Genomic DNA, 21670 nt, shown 5'->3' on the forward strand with positions numbered 1-21670 from the left:
ACTTTCTCACCTGCTGCCTACTCTTCCTTCACGCCTCCTCTCCGCGGCTCTCAGTCGCGCCGCCCGGTCCCGGCAGTGCGGGCGGGAGGCAGGGGGAGCCCGGGAGCAGCGGCGGCGGCCCGGCCCGGCCCGGCGGCGGCGATCCCGGCAGCAGGCGGGGTCCGTGCCCGCCCGCCCGCCCGCCCGCGCTGACGTCAGGAAACTTTCGGGGCGGCCGCGGCCGGAGCGGGCGCCGGGAGCGGCGCGGAGCGGCGGCGGGACGGGCTGCGCTGCTCCATCCATCGCCGGCAGGTACGCGGCGCTCGGCGGCACCGCGCCGGGGCAGCCCCTGCCCCGCCGTGCCGAGGGGCGGCCGAGGCACCGGGAGAGGGAGGGAGGGAGGGAGGGACGGGGGTCTGAGCGCCTGTTGATCGCGGCAGCGCTGCCCCGGGCTGTGCCGTCGGTGGGGAACTTGTCAGGAGCGGTCGGAGCTCGGCGCGGGTAGCGCGGCCGGAGCCGGGGCAGCTCCGCGCTGCCGCCGCTCCCGCCTCACCTGCGCGGCCGCGCCGCTCCCGCCGGGTCCCCGCTGCTCCCCAGCCCGGCACCCGCGGCTCTCGGACACCCGGGCAGGGCTCTTGGAATTTCAAGCAGCTGCGAATAACGAGATGCCTTTCATTCGGGGTTGGGGTTTTTTTTTTGCCGGTTGTAAGTACAGTAAAGCCTTTATCCGAGACGAGGTTTTGTTTTCCCGGTGAGGCTCCGCCGTGGCAGCCCGGCGGTGCTGGGCGGCAGCCGAGCGCTCAGTTGTACGAGGGAGGATCTTCGGCTCGTAACCAAACCCAAACCACCGAGTTAATTTTAACTCCGCGTGTGTCGGGAGGGTGGAGTGCTGGAGGAGTTTGCTGGATCATCGTGCGAATAGAGAGAAATCTGAGCGCACTGCAACTCCGCCTTGGAGTCGGGGAGGGAGATTCAGGGAGAAATTCTCAGTTTGAGAGGGTCTAAAAGTTGTATGACAATTAGAGAGCCGTGTAAAAGTATGTTGCTCATTTAATTTCACTGTTCTCATTTATTAGGGGGCACTGAGAGTCAGTCGAAGGCCCGTAAAGGTTAATTGTATTCTTCATACAAAGGAATTTACTCCCTTCGGAAGAAATACATTTCTGTGGTCTTATTAGATACTTACTAGATTTCTAATTTAAATAGCATGCGACTTTTAAACTTTTCAGTTCCTACAGTTCCATTGCAGTTGCAAGTTCTTAAAAAGTCATCTTTATGGAAAGAAAAAGTTATCGTAACCAAGAAGATGTTAAATGCCCCCCCCATGAACTGTAAATCGAGGTGATACATGAAGGTGATTATGAAGGTGCTTTGAATGTGTGAATATTATAGCAATATACTTGGTTTATTCAGTATAAATATAAATAAGCATCTATATTTGTGTATTATGTGAACACTTCTCCTTTTAGAAATTGTTTTCTGTGATTGTCTTCCCCTGTATGTTAGGTGAACATGTAATGTGAGTGATACTTTTCAGTTGTTGTGGGGATGAGCAGTACTTCAGAGCCACTTATGGTGTTAATCAAAATAAGACAAAACAATTCACCAGGAAGGAAAAGAATATCTTTTTGAAGGTCAAGCTTCTAATTTCATGGTCATTTCGGAATGAACAGTAAGTTTTGCCTCATAGATTTATTTGGCTAATTTGTCATGAAGTAGTATATCAGGTACAACTTGAAATATCTGGAGATTATCCATGTGAACTCAGAGAAAGAAACAACAAAACAAGGGAAATAATTTCATAATTATTAGCCATACGCTTTTCTGGGACGCATTTTAAGTGTATGAACGTGTTAGTGATTATAGATCTCATTAAAAGCATACGATTGCATGAATGGCTTGAATAAAGAGAGTGATTTAGGGATTGAAAGCTTGGTGTTATGGCACAGAGTTGGAGGATGCGAGGAGGAACTTTGGTTTATACTTTCAGCAGAGCTACAGTGGCAGGAATATCAATGAGAGGGGACTGGAAATAAGCAGAAACAAGTGCGACTCTGGTTGCCTGAGAAGTTAGGATAACGTGGTTGGGTGTGTCTTGGGAGTGATGAGTACAGAAATTAAAAGTATTGCAACAGTGAACTGTGATACAATGTTCTGTGTACAGCATTTTAAATCTCATAGGAAGTCCGCTACTGGAGGACCAGAAAGGAGGAAGATGTAGTTAATAAGAGGGGATATTGTACAAACTACTGGTTTCTACTGCCTCCTTTGGAGGTAACTTTGTAACCTTTTTGAGTTTTTTTTTTTTTTTTTTCTAGAGTTCAATGATTGTGCATCTGGTGTTCTGCAAAACACACAACTGATGTCCCATTTCAGACTTTCCTTTAAAAGCTCATTACAATTTTCTAGTCTATTGCCTGTAGACAAGGTTACATGTCATGGTTCAGTAGCAGTTTGTAAACATTGTTCGTAATGTACAATGTTTGCAAACATTGCTGGATGCTCTGAAAGTCATAATCAGGAGATTTACATGAAGCACTTGGGAGGTCAAATACAATAAACTGGAATTTGTATTACAATTATAGAATTAGTTTTTCTCTTGAGATAATCCCTCAAGAGTGCATTGCTTGAACGTGTCATAAGAACATAATTAGAGCTACCAGCTGAATTAATTAAAGGACAGCTTCAGCTGGGGAACTGACATAGCTTGAAAGAGAATCAGAGGGAAACTACCTTGATCACTAAGTTTTGGTCATACCTAGTATGGCTTGTGTCAGGGTTCTAATTCTGTCATTTTTTTTTTTTCTAGAGAACTGAGAGCTGAAAATCCACCTGTTCAAAAGAACTGCAGGTCCCTTATAATTTTTAGTTATTATCAATGGTGGAATGCATGGCAGAAGATGAGTTTGTGTTCCGAGTAGATCAGCTCCTGAGAGGAGGCAAAAAAGTCATTAGTTCATGACTTAGTTGTTTCATAATAATATGCTAATTGGGCACAAATAAACGTTTTCCTTATTTGACTTGCTATAATCTAATTTTTGAAGGAATAAACTCCTTTAGAGACTCAGGTTGTAATCCAGAAAAGAGCAAACAATACTGCCCCTGTTAGAACACACAGTGCCTCTTCACAGCTACCTAACAATATTCTCTTTGGTTCTCTTACCTTCAGAATGTAACTATGCATGCAGATATCTGTCAATATCTTGGGAAGTAATTTCCTTCCTAGTATCTGCTGAATCCCTGGCTTTGTTCATGCAGAAAGCTTTGCTACCTCCCTGCCAGTTCTCCCTTGAACGTTCCCTGTGACTTAAGTGCTCAATCAAGTTGTGAAATGGCCAACTATTGCCATTGACTGTGTAGCCTTGATCTGGGTTTCCAGTTACGGCCCCTGTTGGTTAGGGCTGGGAGGAAGAAGGAGGTAGGTTTACTCGGTTATCTTCACTTTGTGGTCTGTCCTCAGGGCACTGACCTGAATGCAGTAGTGGCATCACTGCCCACCCTTGCAGTCTCAGATACGTGGCTGTGGACTTTGTCTGTGCCACTCTGTTTGCCCAGGGGCACTGTGAAGACTCTGGGAATGGTTAGTAGTAGCTCTTAAGTCTTAAAAGTGTTTTTTCTTAAGCATTTTAACGCACTTAAAATGCGTTTTTAAACCTAGGCTGCATGTAATAAGCAGACAGCCCTCCCTCAAGGCTCCCTCTTGCTCTGTGGTTTCAGAGAACGTTTGTTACACTAAACTGAACATCAAGAGTCCGAAGTGATGTTACCACGGATTTTATCCAGGATTCCAATAGAGAATTTATCCAGCTGAAAACACATCATGAATACCTTGGAAAGAATTTCTGCTTTCATTGCTCCTCTCCTCTGCCAGTTTAAGCAGATGTTCTTATCACCACGCTAAGAGGGCGCTCCGAATTGAAATATGATTGTTTCGTCAGGCTGAAGTGACTTAGGTTTCTGATGTGTAATTACACATCAGGCAAAGACAGAGAGAGTGTAGAATTTTGTAGCTGAAGAAAACAAACATATTTGTACAACAAACACCTGGGTTCCTGACAGCCATCTAAGTAGTTTTCACTGAAGCAAGAAGCAGAACTCAGGCTGTAACACCTACAGTTTCACACAGGCTGCTTGATGATTTGGCAAAAAGTACTGGAAAGCCTCTTAAATTAAGGCACTGGATTTCTTTAGCTTCTGCAATATTGTTTTCTGTTTTGAAAGGCAGCCATTAAAAAAATTTGTCATTTTTATTCCAGAGTCTGACATATTCATCTTATGAGTATATAATTGCTTGGTTACTACTGCATTTATTTTATGTTGTACCCTAAGCTTGCATATTCTGGTTTTATTCTGAGAACTGAGCTGTGTTTTCTCCATTACTGTATCACTTGGAGTTATAAAGATTCAGCAACATCTGTGCAGCCAAATGTTTTTCTGTGTATTCTGTCAGCAATACCTGATCAACACCCTTGCCTTGCAATGGTGTGCACAAGTGTAACTTGGTAAACAATTCTCTTAATAATGTGCTGGTTGGAGACTGCAGCTGGCTCTGTTGATAGAATTAAGGTAGTTTTTGGGTTTTTTTTTCACCAGCAATTAGAACTATAAACTGTGGAAATTGTTTCAGTATTCTGTTTAATCCTGTGCTGTAGAGATATCCTAAGCAATGCAAGTAAATAACATTTTTATGTTGAAAAATATGAGACTTCTAAGGCAAATCTTTTGGTATTCAAAAGTGTGTGATAGCTGTTTCCAGCTTGCTTTATTGCTCTATGGACAAGGGTATGTGGGTACTCCAGTCCTTGGGAATAGATATGGATACAGAAGCCTTATCTCTTCAATCATAATTCCAAAAATAACTTGAAAGCTGTAAAACTGCATGCAAATTCCTCCTCATTCTTTTCAGATAGAATGGAATAGTTTTTTGAAGACTGTTGAGTTCTCTGGAACATTTCAAGATCTTTAATATGATTTTTTTTTTTTTCCCCAATTCTTCCTCTACTCTTTCCACCCCCTTAGTTTTAATGGGGAAAATTCTCACCAAAGGCAAAATGCAGCAGTAGCACATTGTGCAAAGCAGAATCCTGACTGGTACCTGTTGTGACATTGAATATTCTATTCTGTTTCCATTTTTGTTCTTTCACATGCAGATGTCAGATCTTCAGTTCCTTCTAGGCAGAATGAGACATTAGGCACTTAAGCACTGTGCTTAAACTTTCCAAGTGATCTACTCCAAATCCCTGTAGCCCTTAAAGCCTTTTTCTGAGATCTCAGCAGTCTAGGCAAAGTCAGAACTGTTTTCCTCTAGACAAAAGGCTGGGATGAGGTTGCTCCTGCTGTGGGGACAGATTTCTGGAAGGGAGGTGGTTGCCCATTCTCCCTTTGGTCTTGCAGCTCTCCCTGTGGCAGGGGACCCTGGGGAGAGTTGGTTTCTTCCCAGCTGCTGACTGGGCTGGCTCAGCTTTGGCAAGTCTCGTCTGTGCTGGTGCTGGCAATTTAGATCTGCTTCCCACTGTAATTATTGGTTTTCCTGCACACAAAGGTACTCCTGATATTAACAAATATACTTTCTCTTGTCAGATTGAGAGCTTTTATTTTAGAGTGTGTGTCTGTTTGTACATCTTTTAAAGAAGGTATCTCTTGAAACAGCAGCATTTTTTTCTTCATCTGTTGTGAAATCTTCTGGAACGTATCACTGAAGTGAGGTAATGAGCCTAGAAAGGACTGTGTTCCCAGTAAAAGAGATTTTTTTTTCCTGAAATCACATCAAAATGTTGTTTGGAACAATCATCCCTACATACCAGTTACGTTAGGAGTTAAGACAGTTTTTTGTGTCCTCAAACTTATTTTTTTAGCATTTTTTCATGCCATCTTTCCAAATGCCTTGCTGTGCAGATATGTGCAGTCTCTTCTTTCTTCCTACACACTGTGTTGGCAGCTGAGTGCATTCAAAGATCATGAGTCAAGTTTCTTAAAAAAATTCATACAAATAATTAGATTTAAAATACTGTAGGTTCTCTGTGAACATTTAGTATTGTCTTCCTTCTTTAAAGCTTTTTGTTTATGTAGGTGTGTAGGTCTGAACTTTATTTTGTGTTTAGAACAATTTTTTTTAACACAAACTCCAAATTTTAAGACTTCGGCCTTCAAGAAAGTCTCTTGTGGCGCCTGCCCCACAGCTGAAAATTGTATCTGATAGCTTTTCTCTTTTGTCTGCTTCCTAATGGATAAAGTGTCAGAACAATCACTTCCAAAGCAGTGGACACCTGGGATTAAAGCTAAACGGTGATTTCATGCTGCAGGCTATCACATACCCAAGTCATACCTGTTTTCAAGTAACTGTAGTTAAGATTAATGTGTGAAGACTTGTTAAAAAAAGCAAAAAGTGAGAGGTGAAGTGTATATGGTAAATGAGGCTGAATCTTTACTTGGGCTAGAAAATAGCAGCAGGGGTCTGACGATGTAGCCAGCAGAAAGTTTGAGACATTAACCCCCACCATGGTGCCCCTTAATCTGTTTCACATGTGTAAGCTCTAAAGCAGAGCCTACCCTGGATTTGTAAACACAAAGGTCTTTAATGTCTGAGATAAGGATAGTCTTTTTTCTTGATTCAAGCAGCCTAAAAACTGCATTACTAATTTTGTAAGTTACATGTTGCATTAATATTCAATTTATCATGTTGTGCAAATGGGCTTAGGATGGAAGAAATACTTTTCCAACAAATTGTGCAGCTGGAGCTGTTGCTAATTCCCTAATCTTTCTGTGCCATATAGTAATTGCACTTAATTGTTTGCTTTTGCTGTGTTTTGTGGTGTGAAATGCAGTATGTCAACACTGCTGAACAGGTATGTCAATGTGTGTAATGCCAATATTGTTGAGAGAGAATTTCTAGTTTTCACCTGACTGGATGAAACGGCTGATGTGTAGCTACCAATGCAGTGCTTCATATATTTTCTTGTAATCAGAGTTTGCAGTTGTTTTTTCTTGGTGATGGGTTGGTTTTGTCTTTGTACATATTTTTGTGCAGGGTGGTGAGATAAGAGTGGGGCTGGGCCAATGCCCGTGGCTGGGAAAGGAGCATGTAAAGTAACATTTTCTTACACAGCCACTTAAAGCTGTTAGTATGCTAGTGGTTAAAATTCTTGTGCTCCTTCTACTTCAGTGGGGCTTTCCACTGCTAATTCTACTTTTTATTCTTTTAAAAGCATATTAGGTTTCTTTGGAAGAACTCGCCTAGAAGTGTTCCAACTTGTAAAAATTCCCTATCTTCCCTCTCATCCCATTCTGTGAGGTGATCTCTGTTTCTGGTTTAGTCCCCAAGGGTTTGAAACTGTACCTAATGAACCAGCCAATCTTGGAGAGGGCACTTGGGAACTTTAGTTCCCAGCCTAAGTTCTCCCAGGGCCTATTGTTTCTGCACTGAAAAACAGCAGAATCTGCAAGCTGTGCTTTAACCTGGCCATACTGACTGGCAATCCCATGTATCTGTCACAAGCTCTCTGTCATGAACAACAAATGTAATCATCTAGAAGAGCAAATGAGCTATTTATTGTTTTCTCTTTGAAAATTAAGTACATCTCCCAGAGGTCTTGGTTCCTAGCCCTGTATTTTATAGCTGAGGATATTGAATCTAGCTATTAAGCTGTTAGACTGGTTTTGTGTTAGTAATTTTCTTCTCTGATAAGAAGAGTAATTCCTGAATCCAAATCATTTTGGCATTTCAGTCATGCTGCATGGAATGATGTGCTTGCATGGGTAATAATACCCTGTTTTGGTTTAGGGTAAATTTGGGAGGAAACTTCTGAATTTTTTTTTATTTTATTTTAGGAAACAGATTTAAGCAGTCCCTCCCCCAGCTGGTTAGGGGAAACTTTTTTTTTAGAGATAAATGGAAAAAAAATTTGTTTATTTAACAGGTAAAGTATTTTCTAGCACAAAAATGAACAATACTAACTAGTAAAACTTCTCACTGCTCTGAAGAGATGACAAATTTAGCAGGTTTTTCTGTGGGTTGTAGCCGATATTACTTAGTCTGTTATCAGTCCTTATGGTGCTGGGAAATGCTACAGCTTAGGCTAGGCCTGGTTGGCTACAGGTGTGCGCTTATGGTGGTTTTTTGGGTTTTTAGTTCAAAGTAGGTTTGAATAATTTCAAGAAAAAGGAAAAAAAATGCTATAGTCCAGGGAGTTTTTTTGCCTCAGCTAGCTAGAAAAAGTAACCAAAAGCAAAGGAGAGCTTTTTTCCTGCTGTTTACTGCAGACAACACAGTCTGTGTGAAGCAAGCAGGGGGGAGCAAGTGCAGTTTTTGTTAACAAGTTTTGCATTTTTTTTTTTTCGTTTTACTCTTGAAACTAGTTTTAAAGCCGTAAAACTTAAACAGTAACAGAACAGATGACTGGGCATAGAAGCATCATAAAGTTACCCCAAGACATAGCCCCAGCTGCCAGTACAGCTGTGTGGCTCTTTTTTACTGGTTTTGACTGGGATGGCATCAGACAGCTGGTGGCTACAGCCACTGCAAATCTGCCAGTGTGCAAAGCTCAAAGTGAGCAGAGCCTACATGGGTGTTGCAGTGATCTGTCAGGAAACTCAAGTGCAGCTGACAGCACTGTTGATTATTTCTCTTAGAAACAAGCAGGTTGTTTGCTTGGCTTTCGTGCTGATTTGCAGCATGAAAATGGGTTTATCTGCACAAGTGACAGTGCTGCTGCAAGGAAGGAGGGTTTGTGTCACAGTAGGCGAGGATAATGTGCCATACTTTTGAGGAACTGCTTCAGTGCCCCGTGTTCTGTGTGGTGTTTGTTTCTCTGGTCTTGCACAAAAGTGGAAATGCTGGCCATTATCCACAGCAATAGATGTAAAATTGTAAAATTGTCACTCTGCTTAGATTTTCGCTTCTGTTGTTGGGTTTTCTGAGGAGGAGAAGCAGAGGGTGTGAATCCTTAGCAATAATATGATGTCATGGCACCTTGCTTCATGTAGCTATCCAATTAAAATAGATAATTATGAAATAAGATGATTCTACGTGGGCATTTCGTATTAGCTGGCAAGCTAGATGTACATGCTAATACACATACTTAACTTGTTTCTTGTATACCTGGTAGCTTTTAGGCTTCTCTGTTTTCAAAATGTAAAATTTGCACCATGAATTCTAAACCCCGCCTCAGACTCAGAAAAGACTGACATGCTTTAGTGAACAGTTTGCACTCTTACTTAGCCTTGTTTGTCCCGAGGTTGAATCTAATAGGATAAAGGGTATCTTAAAAACAGATGTTATTTTATTTAACTAGAAGGCATTTATGAAATATCTTTCTTTATCTGAATTTTATTCTCATATTAGTCTGTTTTGTCTCTTAAATTCTCAGATTTCATAAATAAAGCAATGACATGATCTTTACTTCTAAATCTCTGAAGATAGAAATGTAGTCACTATAAAAATAGATACAATGTCATTTGCTTGTGTATTTGAAGCCAGATGAGAAAATGATGTAGAGTTAATACAAATGAAAGGTGGTATAGTAAAGTGAATAGTTTTCAATTGCTCACAGATGAAGCTTTTGATGAGATGCATCATGTGTAGCCTGGTGTTGGCCAAGGTGATAATTTAAAATGGAGTAGAAAGCTGCTTCTTCTAGAGGCTCTCTGACAACAGAGGCTTTTTGGGGAGACTCTGATTCATATACTTTGTGTGTACAGATATCTTTGCTGACCACTGACAGTGAGATTTCCTCATCTGTGATGCTTTTGGCTTGAATCTTACATTAATTCCAAACTACTCCTGGAAGAATCTGGGGCACTTCAAACACAAGTGCAATATAAGAATGAACAGTCATCATCTAAGCTCTTGACATCCAGAATTCAGAGCCAAGTCTTGTTTTGATGACTGAAGGATATTGTACTTCATTATGCAGCATTTTTCTTACCATTCCTGGAGGATATCCTGAGTTTTTATAATTTAATGACTTATGAAGAATTCCTAAATAAGACTTTCTCCCCCTTCCCATTTTGGAGTTGAGTTTCCTCTGAAGCATTGTTAGACTTGATTAGGATCTAGGAAATTTTTGAGTAATGAGTCAGAAAAATAAACAAAATCTGAGCAAGCAAAAGGTGGGGAATGGAAAAGACTTCTGGTTTAGATGAGTTTAAATCCTTTCAGCTCTAAACTAGAGGTATAGTTTCCCTCTCTTGCCTGCACACCTTTTCCTTCCTTTTTCCTTGTCCCTTTCTTCCTCTTGTCCTTGTACTCTCAAGAAACCCCAGGAGAACAGTTGTGTTGTGCCTTACTGAGACAACTTTATGGGTTGTGGCATATCTGTGGGATATATGTGCTTCTGTAAAAGGCCCTGAAGGGAAAGCTTTCAACTGTAACAAATCTGTCCTGTAAAGGATGGAAAGCAGTAAATATGCTTATAGTTGTAAACACTAATGATTCCATAGCAGTCTCTTATGTACCTGTTACTCAGAAAATTATCTTTGTTGTGACTCTGTGTGCTTTTCAGTTTGGGATTTCAGGTTTTTTTGATGTTGAGCTGTGATTAGAAGGTACGAAGAAATGGACCATAAAATAGATGTTTATTGAAAGATAAGTAAAAGCATACTTGATAGGATTAGTGGAATATATTTGAGATGTGTTATGTTACTGGCATACCCATGACTACTTAACCACTGAAATAATCTGTTGCTATTTAATCCAAATCAATTCCATTTGCCAGGTCATCTGGAAGTTACTGAATAAGTGACTTAGTTGCTTAGCCAAATGGCTGGGGAGGAAAAAAAAAATCAAACTGCTGGAGAAATATGCCTTGACAGTAAAGAACATAATAAAATGCCAAGGATCTCAGTTCTGAAAGAAGTAAGTGGTTGGCTGGAAGTAATTGCTTGAATACTTTGAATTCATTATGGTGAATTTTGCCAGATGCTTTTGAAGAATATTTATGTATGTTATTTGCTGTGGTGTTTCTTGTGCTCGCTGCAAGGCATGTGTATTTCTCGGTAATTTGATCCTGTTTGTTTATGGTCTAAATACTTCTTTTCCCCCTAGACAGCAATATTCAATTGTGTATTATTTCAGCTGCTTTTTGGAAAACGTGACACAAATACAAGTCCCAGGCAGTATTTGTCTACGATAGATTGTGTTTGTCTAAGGTAGAATCAAATGTATTTCTTCTTAGCTGACAAACTTGGTGGAATCTTGACATATCTTGACAGATTCCTGAAATTTGTGTTTCACAATATACCTGGGAACATTTTACAAGGTAAGATCTTCAAAGAGATGCTGCAGCTCAAATATATTTGTAGCACGTCTGGAGAAAGCAACTTATTAGCTCTACTCTGAGCCTCTGATGCTGTGGAAGGGTGAAGGGTGGGGAGGGTGTTTTCTGCTCACTCCTATCTTGTCACTTATTTGGAAATGTGTCAATTATTTGAGTCTGCCCTGGCACGTGGATATTAGGAAAACTGGTATACATGGTGAAGTACTGGCTAGTGTGAGAGCTGAAATGTGAAAAACTGCGTTGCAAAGGTTATTTGTTCTGTTTTGTATGGATGTAGGAATCCTGCTCATGTCTGTCTGACTTCTCAGGGTGTCAAGATGTTCACCCTGTAGTTCTGGAAGTCATTTAGAGTGAAATGACGCTCCTGAGATGGTGGTTGAAGCATTTCTCCATATGTTGCTACCCTTTTCATGTCTAGTGCACCTTTCTCTTGGTGCTGACTCAGGTATTTTTGGTCTGGCATTGGGAACTGGCTCAAGTATGACCAAGAATTGGGAAGAAGTTAATTTAGACAAGTTCAGTCTGACTGTGGAGCAACAGAATAAGCTGCAATACAGTTGCTTTTCCAAGTAGATATAAACCCCAGACATTGGTTTGTCATGCACTGGTTTCCTTGGAGTGTAGTTCCTTCATGACCTGACCAGAACAGATTTATCCCCATGGACGTGGTCTATCTGGCCTTCACTCGTGTACTTTAATGCTCCTCAAGGCACCCCACTTTTAGTGAGGATGAACAGTGCTGTAGTGCAGAAAAGCAGAAAGTTTGTTGTTACCATATCCCGTTTATTTAGCTTTATCATGAATTCAGGTTCCTATGTGTGTGTATTAGGAAGGTTTGTTTTGTTTTCCTGCTGAGCTCTATCACAACAAAACTAACAAAAAAAACCCAGAAAAGCTTTTTCCTGGTTCTCACCTCTCTTTAAAAATGAGAAACGTATTGACTTTTGAATGTACCAGAACTCTGCTTATCTAGTAATTAATAACAGAAAATAAACAGAAGTTGCAACAAACAATGTGGTGGGTCTGTCTTGTCCAGTGGCAGTTGTCCCCTGCTCACCCCCATTTAAAATATGCTATTGCTACAGATAGAATTTTGCCTTTGAATCCCCACTTTTGTAAGGTTTGGAACAGCCTGCCAGAACTTAATTGCCTTTTGGCAGATCTTTTTACAGTTAATGATGTTGCTGGTGCTGGAAGAGAGGAGGATTCAGGTGTTCAAGGGACTGATCTTTAAAAAGAAGGCAGACTATTTAAACTGGGTTGGTTTTTTTTTTTTTTTTTTTGAGCTAGTCTCTACTGGAATTGGGCTGCAGCAGAGTAGTCTCATTTTTCCTTTTTCCTCTCTCCTTGTCAATGATTTTGTAACTTGTTGGAGTCATCCAACAAAATTTTCATGCATTTCACAAAATCTGATGAATTCTTAAAAAAGAGATTAGCATCAGTGTCCCTGTAGGAGACATGCAGCTGACTGGAGGATGATGGGGTTGAAAAAGTGGATTCTTGCTTATCATCTAAATCTGCTGAGTTTTAGTAACAGTTAGCTGTAATAAAATCCCTGATAAAAAGTGTTCTTTTTTCTTGGTCATGAAAATTAATCTAGTAAGTCCTGTCATAATGGATGCAACCTTGCCAGCACTTTGTTTTGGAGCAGCCTTATAGGTGGACAGCATTGTGAATTTTATTGTGAATTCTTTATCATGCTTATGCAGTTCAGTCATCTTTTATTTCTCTTCTATTTTTATCACATTTTATCACATTCTGTTTTCTTGAAACTTTTGTTTTAGCCCTCTCCAGTCTGCTTTTTCAGTAGAGTCTTTTACTCAGCTGTGCTTCAGCATAACTGGCACATCACATCCAACATGTGTACAGTATACATAAATTGCCTTGTCTTGCCCATGTCTATTCAGTGTTCCAGATTTTTTGGGAGTGGGCTATCAATCTAATAGCTTACCTGTTTTTCTATGGAATTCTCAGTTTGCTGTAGGTGGCCTGTATGCATTCCATATGTTCCCAGGATCAGCAGCCAATTTTTCTTCTTACAAATACTCCTTCAGAAGTCTGGACAGCTTTAAAACTGCATAGTTTGGTTGTGTTCAGATGTCATTTCAATATTCTTGGCTCAGCAATGTTCTAAATGACCTCTTCCTCTATCTGCACAAGATTCAGACTTGCCAGGTTTTTTGTATTTATTTTGGGGGTTTTTTTTATGGCTTGGCATGCTTTGGTGCTCTCAAATGAAACCAAAAACTGAAGGAGAAAATCTTGTGTGCTGCCTGTGTCTGTTCTCCCCTTGCTGGCAGCTGTGTAGTAATGTCCATATAGAGGTTTTGAAGGTTACTCTTATTACATGAAAGAATTTTAGGGTCTTGCCATTTACTGGGTTGCTTCATCAGCTGTGCCTGTTTGATTGGTACCTTTTCTATACAGCAATTCTGCTGCTTTTTGTTTGATGTTTGTTAATTTTGTCCATGCTTGCAGGTTTGGTTTTTTTTCTTCTTACGATTCATTTTAATATGACAAAGTTTTTAAACATTAAATTTTGCTTTCATCTTTCATGTGTTTTTCAGCTGTCTGTTTGAGCTGCTTTTTTGCCCTCTTTATATTCTCCATTATTCCTTTTATATCTCTATTTCTCCACCACATTTTTTGAAAATGTGTGTGTCCATCTGAATGTCTCAGTTAATTCACAGGAGTTAGTGATAACTTAATTGATGAAAGCAAGAATTGGGAATCTGAAAGAATATCTCCACATTTGTTCTTTGTGCCTGATCCCCATCTGGAATTGCTCAGGAGAAAACAAGGTCTGACTCAGACACTGAGGATGCAATTTCCATCTCTATGGTGTTTCACAAATACCCTTTTATTCTGACCACTTTGTGATTCTCCACATACTCAGATTTTCCCTTTATGATGTAGATGATAGGTGATAAGATGTATCAAGACCTCCTGGGTTTAAATATGACCTGATGTTCTCCTCTGGATGAAAAGATGAGTCTTGTTCAAAATGGTTTTCCTTTCATCTGCTGCTTTGGGATGATGTCATGGATAGGACATTTTTAGTCTCTTGTGATTTATTTATTTTTTTTTTCATACTTAATATGTTTTGCAAAGGAGGCTTTTCCTATTATTGTTCTCTTCTGTGATGAGAAATGCAAATGTCCTGAAGAAAACACTGTATATAATTTTAGCTGAAATACACTACTGATCTAAAGACCAAGTACTACTCTAAGATGTGAAGTGACGATATCTCAAGTTTAATCAAGTCTTTTTGGAGATTTATGATAACTATTAATGTGCTTAAAATATGCTTTTCTCAATTCTTCAAGTAGAAGTAATAAAAAAAAGTCTGTCGTTTCTGTTATAGCAATAATCATAGTTGTGGGGGATGTTTTTAGTTGGTTGGTCTGTTTGTTTTATATACAATATGAGTGAATGGAATACATTAATCCTGATGTCCTAAACTTTGAAATAATAGTGTCATCAGTGTCCTGCTTCTCTTCCAGTCCTAAAATGCACACTGAATATGGTGATAGCTGTGAAAGAAGAATATATGGGATTGTACAGAGCTCTGGACTGAAAACACAAAGATTAGGATGGAAGGTTTCCTTGTGGTGAAACAAGAATCTAAAGAGCAGGATTTGGGGCAGAGAAGTAAAGGCTTATCCTTTAAGTTTTGTGCATCTACATCTGTTTAGTCCATTGGTTATATTGTTGACACATCTTGAATTTATATTTATTGCTTGAAAACAGAAAATATTCCTAAGTCTCTCTGCATATTATATCCTACACAAGCACACAATTTAGTGTTTGGGCTCGAGGTAACTTATCAGTGTGTCTAGCTGGATTGTGTATTGCAGTCAAAATATTTAAAATGTCTATTCTTGCATTTCAATATTTCTACTTGAGATTGTCTGAATACTTGATTACCTAGATCCTTACTTAAAAAAATTATTGGTTATACTAAGTAGTCTGTTTTACTTATGTTTGTAAGCTTCAGTAAAAAAACATTCAGTCCCCAAAAAGAAACCTTGTTTTTAATAAATCCAGAATTTGCAGTCTTATTCTATATAATCCAGGTGCAACCAAAATATCATTCCATGCTGCCTAGCAAGTATGTCACTATGTCCAGTCACAATCCCAGACTAACAGTTCTTGAGGTGATTGTGATTCATTTATGGGGCTGCTTTCGTTGAGATAAGTCTGAGTAGCTGATAATTCTGTAAATGTGAGTGGCTGTGCATGGGGTGTGTCTAATGAGGATTTTGATTTGTGAAGTAGCAAAGCCAATGTAATTTCGGTTTTTATGGTTTCTTGAATTGGTTTTTGGAGAATATGCAGTTGCACTCTACAAAAGTCTTCTGCTGAAATTAGTACCTATAAGTCACTGCAAGATTTTTTTGAGAGTGCTTGCTGTGCTTCTTTTCATGTGCTTGTGTTTAGTTCTGTTTGTTGAACTCTGACCCTCAATGCAGTAGCATCATATGGTTACAAAATTACTCCTTTACAAGAGTAAAGGAGAGGGGAAAAATAAAAATGCATATCATGACAACTTTGGTGAATCTGTGAAGAGTCTTCTAAATGAAGGAAAAAAGTCCAGTCCCATACTTGAGGTGATGAACTTGCACACCAGAGTGCAGACAGAACTGAAGGCAGCTCCTGGTTTAAGTGAACCAGGAAGAGCTCCATTCCAGAAATGCTGTGCTTGCTTCCAGAGCCATGTCAGCATGCTTCACTTTTAAGGCAGTTCAGGAGTGCCAGGGTGTTTGAGACATGGCTGTAAACAGTGTGAGGTTTCAGAGGACGTGTGGGTTTCATGGCATCAGTCCTGAATGGGATGGTGAAAGGCAACCCATGGAAATATCCAATTTCCATGCTGTGCCCATACATTGCTGCCTCTCTGCTTATTCCACGTATATTTCTGTATTTCTTGGTGCAATGTCTGGCTGTCTCTGCATCAGTTAGTACATGAGTGTGGTCAGAATCTTTTTAGTAGTTTCTTGACCATTATTATTGTTAGAGTTTTATTAGATTTTCTAGCACTTGTGTCATAGCATATTTGATGTGTTGTAAGACATCTGGAGTAACTTAGTCATAATTTATTTGGAGAAGCATGTTGAGAGAGACCTTCAGGCTAATTTTGATATCAGCTAGGTTGTAATTTTAATGAGGAAAAAGGGTTATGCCTGTATGTTAGGCTGAGGAAAGCTGTGGCTTGATATAAAACTTCTGTCTGCGTTGCCTGGTTTGTTTTTGCACTGCCCCTGTGTGAGAAGTAGCCTAAAGATTTGATGTGGCTTCTCTGTGGGGTGGCATTTTTTTCCAAGATCTGTGTACATGTATAAGTCAGTGTGCTCCCAGAGAAAAACACAAAGGGTTTATCTGGCATGTGATAGAAAGACACAATTTCTTCCTTGAAAACTTATTGGTCTCTCCAGACCCTTAAATGGAAGTTAACCAGTCAAATATTATTCTGGGGAATGTGATTCCCAACCCTACCTGGTTTTTCCTAATGGGTAGTGGTCAAGGTGCTGTAGGAAGCTTTTTGCTGATGTTAGGAGTACCTGCCTCTAGGTCTTGGATGTGATTTGAGAAAATGCTGACTCTCATACCTGAAAATCAAGGGCAGCCTGCTTTGATCATAAAATACTCCACATTTTATAGCTCTTTTGGAAATAACACCTGAGGGCTTGCACATGTTTCCTTGGCAGGTTGTTTGTGTAGTTTCTGCCAGGTTTTACTGCACCTGCAGCAAATCTGTTTGAATGTAGCTGAGTTTAAGACTTTCACTAGACAAGACAGCAAAATGCTTGATAATCGTTTCAGATTGAGACGCCCAATTCTGTTATGTTGAGTAGTCACACTGACTAAATGTAAAATAATGACAAGGCTATTTTTGAAATACACTCAAGATTGTGGACCATCGAGTGCTCTGGTGAGAGCTGTCTCTTGAGTGTCCTTTGGCTTCAGGGTGCCCTTTGAGGAGTTTGTGGCATGTAATGCCACCAGGCTTTGCAAAGGAACTTCAGACAAGATGTTCATTTGATGAACTGCTTCTCTTTCGTGTACAGAACAAGGCAATAGCCTGCAGAAAAAGTCATTGCACAATCACATACTGTCATCATGGCTACACATAAAGGAATCCCAACTATGATCATATGGACAACATTTTCCCATTTCACGACAGAGGACTTCAGTTTTCAGAAAATCAAACTACATTTCTTCTTTCGGGCTGTGCTGGTGGTCAGGCTTGTCTTTTTGTGACAGGAGTTTTCAATTGAAGCACCCACTTCCTGCTGTCCTCTGTTCCTTTAGGAAGAGACAAGTTCACTGTATTATGGGGGAATTCCTTCTTTCCTCCTCTTGTGCAATCCCTGCAGATTTATCTCATATTTGATTAACATCATTGCTTCTGCCAAAAGAAATATTGGTAAATCCAGGATTTGTAAGAACTTTACGGAAGCTGATCATGCTTGGAATACTTAATATGTCCTTGTTCATAATTTAGATTGTTATTATCAATATAGTTGAAGGAGTTGACAGTCACAGATAGAATTCCTATTGGAAAGCTGGGGGGTTGCCCTTATGGGGTTTGTTAGCACACACTTTTGCAGAATCATTGTTTTTGGATCATCTGTTTCTTGTTCAGAGTCCATGACTAATTAGCTTATAAAAAAAGTCATTGAGCTTATATCTTATAGAGAAACCTGTGATGTCAGATTTGATCCCCTAATTGCTCTTGTAATTGGCATTTATTGGAGCTCTTTCACAAGTCAGGGCAGCAGACCTCATTTGTTTTATGTAGAATGTTGTAAAAACAATTGAACTGGCAGCTGATTACATTTTTTTTATTCAGTAAGCAATTTTGGAAGACTGTGGGCTAGACAGTTGTCTGATTTGCCTAGGTTGTAAAAGTTAAATGTAAAGAGAGATGAATTTTCAGCATATGGCTCTGTTAGCAATTACATGCATTAGTGGTTTAGCTGGTGTATTGTGTCTGCTTTATAAATGTTTATATTGCAGCCTTCTGCTAATAGATATTGATGACAGGCAGTGTTGTGGAGGCCCAGTGTATGGCAGTGATCATTAGTTATGGCCCTCTAATGATCCATCTACGTGTGTTTGGTAGCATATCCAGTTCTAAGCCATGCTCATGGAAATATCAGCTATTCTGTTGTTCCTTAATAATTTAACACAAGGTCGTTGTCAACTGGGATGTCAATGTTTAACATTTTATGTTGACCATATTCAAGTTTTAGAACTCTTTAAGCATAAGTGAGCCCGGAAATAAAATTGTGCTCATGCTTACATAAAGCTTGTCTTTATTAATTTTGAAATAATTTTGAATGTTTTCTGATTGCCTAACAATGTGTATAAAGGAAATATGCAGTCTCTTTGTTCTGAAACTACAGAGAGCTCTGTGGTGAAAGGCAACTTTGAAATGTCACACTCTTGTCAAGGAAAAATAATCCATTGACCCTTGTCCATAAAAACTAGTGGAAAAAATTGTACAGTTGTGACAAGTCTCTGGATCTCATGTCTCAAAAGTGTGAAGAATGTGCTAAGTTTGAATTAAACTATGATGGGTGCTTTGACACCAAAATATTTAACTTTTGCCATTTGGCTTCTCTCAAATTCCATACTTTTCTCAGTACACATCAGCTCTGAACAGCATGGGGTTTGTGGAATGATCTCTTCAAGCCACACACACAAAAATGAGCTTTTTTTCAAGAATTTGTCAGTTAGAGACAGTCTTCTGGAATTGTATGCATTAAATTTTTGTAATTGTAACAATGAATGTCTAATATCAATGAAAAGAATAAATGAAGTACTTCTGGTGGCATTCATCCTGAAACCAAAGCATGATTAGCAAGTAATTAACTGTCACTGTTATGCTTTTGCATGACTTCACTGGCTGGATCCCAGAAATACTGTTTTTTGTTGTTTTTTTTTTTTTTTTCCTAGTGGTGAAAAAGATCAAGGGCTTCTCTTGGATGTTAAGATGGCAGAGTACAAATTCCTGTGACAGGTGTGAAGAATGACCTGTGGACCTTATCCCAGGTGCATAAGCCTGTAGGGCAAGGACTGCTGAGCTTTTCTGTGCCCACAATTCTGTGGTGAACACCTCACTTTTTGCATTGGAAAGCTTGGTTTCTCTGGGGATGTTGATACTTTTTTTTTTTTTTTTTTTTTTAAACATGCACCTCTTGAGGTCACTGAAAATTGTCCTTTCTGTTTTGTTTATCCACATTTGATAACTTCAGAGGAAATGCATCCGCTTATGAAAACATATTTTAATCTGCAGTGTTTGAGGAAAGCGTGCATTTGATGAGATTATTGAACACTTTGTGCCTTTTTAATACACAAGGCCTCTCTACTAGACATGGTAAAATTGCCCAAAGAAGGCTCTTAAGTGATTTGTCATAAGATCTTACAGGAGTCTTGGAAATTCTTGGGGACAGTTGTAGTGGATACATCTCCCAGAGAACACATGTCCCCAGAATCCTTACATGTGTTCAGCCCTTGGGAGTTAATTAGTCCTTGGCACTGGCAAATTTTTCCTCTGTGTGTTTAAAAAGGTTCAACTGTACTGCAAATAATCTCTTGGGTCATGTCTGACAAAATTATTAGGCCGGATAAACTTGATGTCCTAAGTATTAGCAATATATGCAAGTATGGATTGCACATTTAAAAATCATTTAAAGAGTTTGATCTAATGATTGTGATTTCTGAACTTTGACAGGTACCCTCCAGGTGAGATGCAAGACACGTGGAGAGGAGGGAACCACTAGATCAGGTTCAGTAAAAACTTTTTTTTTGTTTTACTGTGTATCTACATTTCCTCACATAAATGTGCTTACTAGCATGAACAGCTGATCCCATATATTGATGATCTGATGTGAATAGACGTAATTTCTGTTTGTTGTTGGAACTGAACTATTACAGGAGGTTTTAGTGTGCTGTTTACACAGGGGAAAATCTGTAAACACCTATGGTCCTTTTTCCATCAGAATGCTTCTGTTGTCACTGCAGGGCTCCTGAAACCATAATAATTGTGGAATAGTGAAAGCTAATGCTTATCCTAGGCAAGTGTGGTTAAAATCTTTATATCCAGCACATATCTTCAGACCTAAGTCAATTTTTATTACAAATTCATGGTTCCTTGATGTGCCTTTTCTTGACCATTATTTATCTCACTTTCACAGGCTGATTATTTTATCTGTTGCTTTACTTTTATTTCAGTGCTCGACTGGCTTAGTTCACAGAACGTGCAGATGTAGGTGTCAGTGCTTTAGGTGATGTGTCTTCACAGTGAGGTTGTCATCATTGCTTTGAGAGAACACGGATCTGCTTTTTTACTGGGTCAGTTTTGTGGGGAAGTGTAGTAATTTACAAGTTACACTTGTGACCTTCTGTTGAATTTATTCCATTGGTTTAATTTCCATTCAAGTTGTTGCATTCTGGTACAAGGAGCCAGTATCACTGGCCAGGTCAGGTGCATTTTGAAATTAGTAGGATTCTGAGATTTGCTGTAGGATTTGGGTTACTGGTATAAATTACAGGGTGTGTTCTGGGGAGTTGGGAAGGGAAAATCAGTTTTAGAACTTGATGTTTATGTGCTGAAGTAGCTAGGTAGGGATTTGTTCCTGATGAAGTCATAGCAAGACTTAACATAAAACTGATATTTTTGTTACCTGACTTCCTTACAAACCTTTGTAATTAATTTCTCTCAAGAGGAAGCTGAATATTAATCTGTATGGTTTGTTAGAAAACTACGATTGTATTTTTGATCCAAGGCATGTGATTTGATTAAATAAAGGAGTGTGGGGTGAGAGGATGTACTCGCATACTCTGCCACGAGCAGTGTTAAACAGCATGGGCTGTGCTCTGAGTGGGGACTTACACTGTGCAACATGTGATGATGTTCTGGCACCTGTCAAGCATCACAGCTGATGCTGAAATTTCTTGATTAAAATATTTCTGAGAAACAGCTACATGGTCTGATATTCTGCCACAAACTATGAGCTTTGGCTTCTTAGCTTAATGAAAGTCTTATGGAAACAGGTTGCTGGAGTTTTGCAAGTTGTTTTGGGGTTTTAGTGGGATTTTTTTTTTTTTCTTTTTTTGGGGCTTGTTTTTAACATAGATAAATCTTGTCTATAAAGAGGTGGTGTTTGAAGGCAGAATTTGGTGTGTCTTCAGCCCTCACGTGGTGTTCCCAGGCATCAGGCTATGTTGGTCTATGGCAGAGTCCAGAAATATGAGTTCTGCAGAATCAGCAGTATACTGAAAGTCATCTCAACTTCAGATCAGGCTCCTAAAGATACATTTCAGCTGTGATTGTTGGAGACAGAGAAATATAAATGGGCTCTTTCTGCTGGTGCTTGTCACATGGGACAGTCACTCTTTGTGTAAGACTC

At 39.6% G+C, this 21670-nt stretch overlaps 1 protein-coding gene across 8 annotated transcripts in view; it reads left to right on the forward strand.

The window, feature by feature from the left end:
- The first annotated feature begins 203 nt into the window (after positions 1-203).
- Positions 204-21670, forward strand: part of GULP1 (GULP PTB domain containing engulfment adaptor 1) — a 144015-nt gene continuing 122548 nt past the window's right edge. For 3 of the 8 annotated variants that reach the window (XM_088167765.1, XM_088167768.1, XM_088167766.1), the window contains exons 1-2: positions 204-291; positions 19993-20046. The gene's annotated coding sequence lies outside the window, so the exon portion shown is untranslated. The remainder of the gene's footprint in view (positions 292-19992; positions 20047-21670) is intronic. The other 5 variants (XM_088167770.1, XM_088167767.1, XM_088167769.1 and 2 more) reach the window with 2 other exon arrangements.

Source organism: Sturnus vulgaris, chromosome 7, assembly GCF_052056855.1.
Source record: "Sturnus vulgaris isolate bStuVul1 chromosome 7, bStuVul1.hap1, whole genome shotgun sequence".
Classification (NCBI taxonomy): Eukaryota; Metazoa; Chordata; class Aves; order Passeriformes; family Sturnidae; genus Sturnus; species Sturnus vulgaris.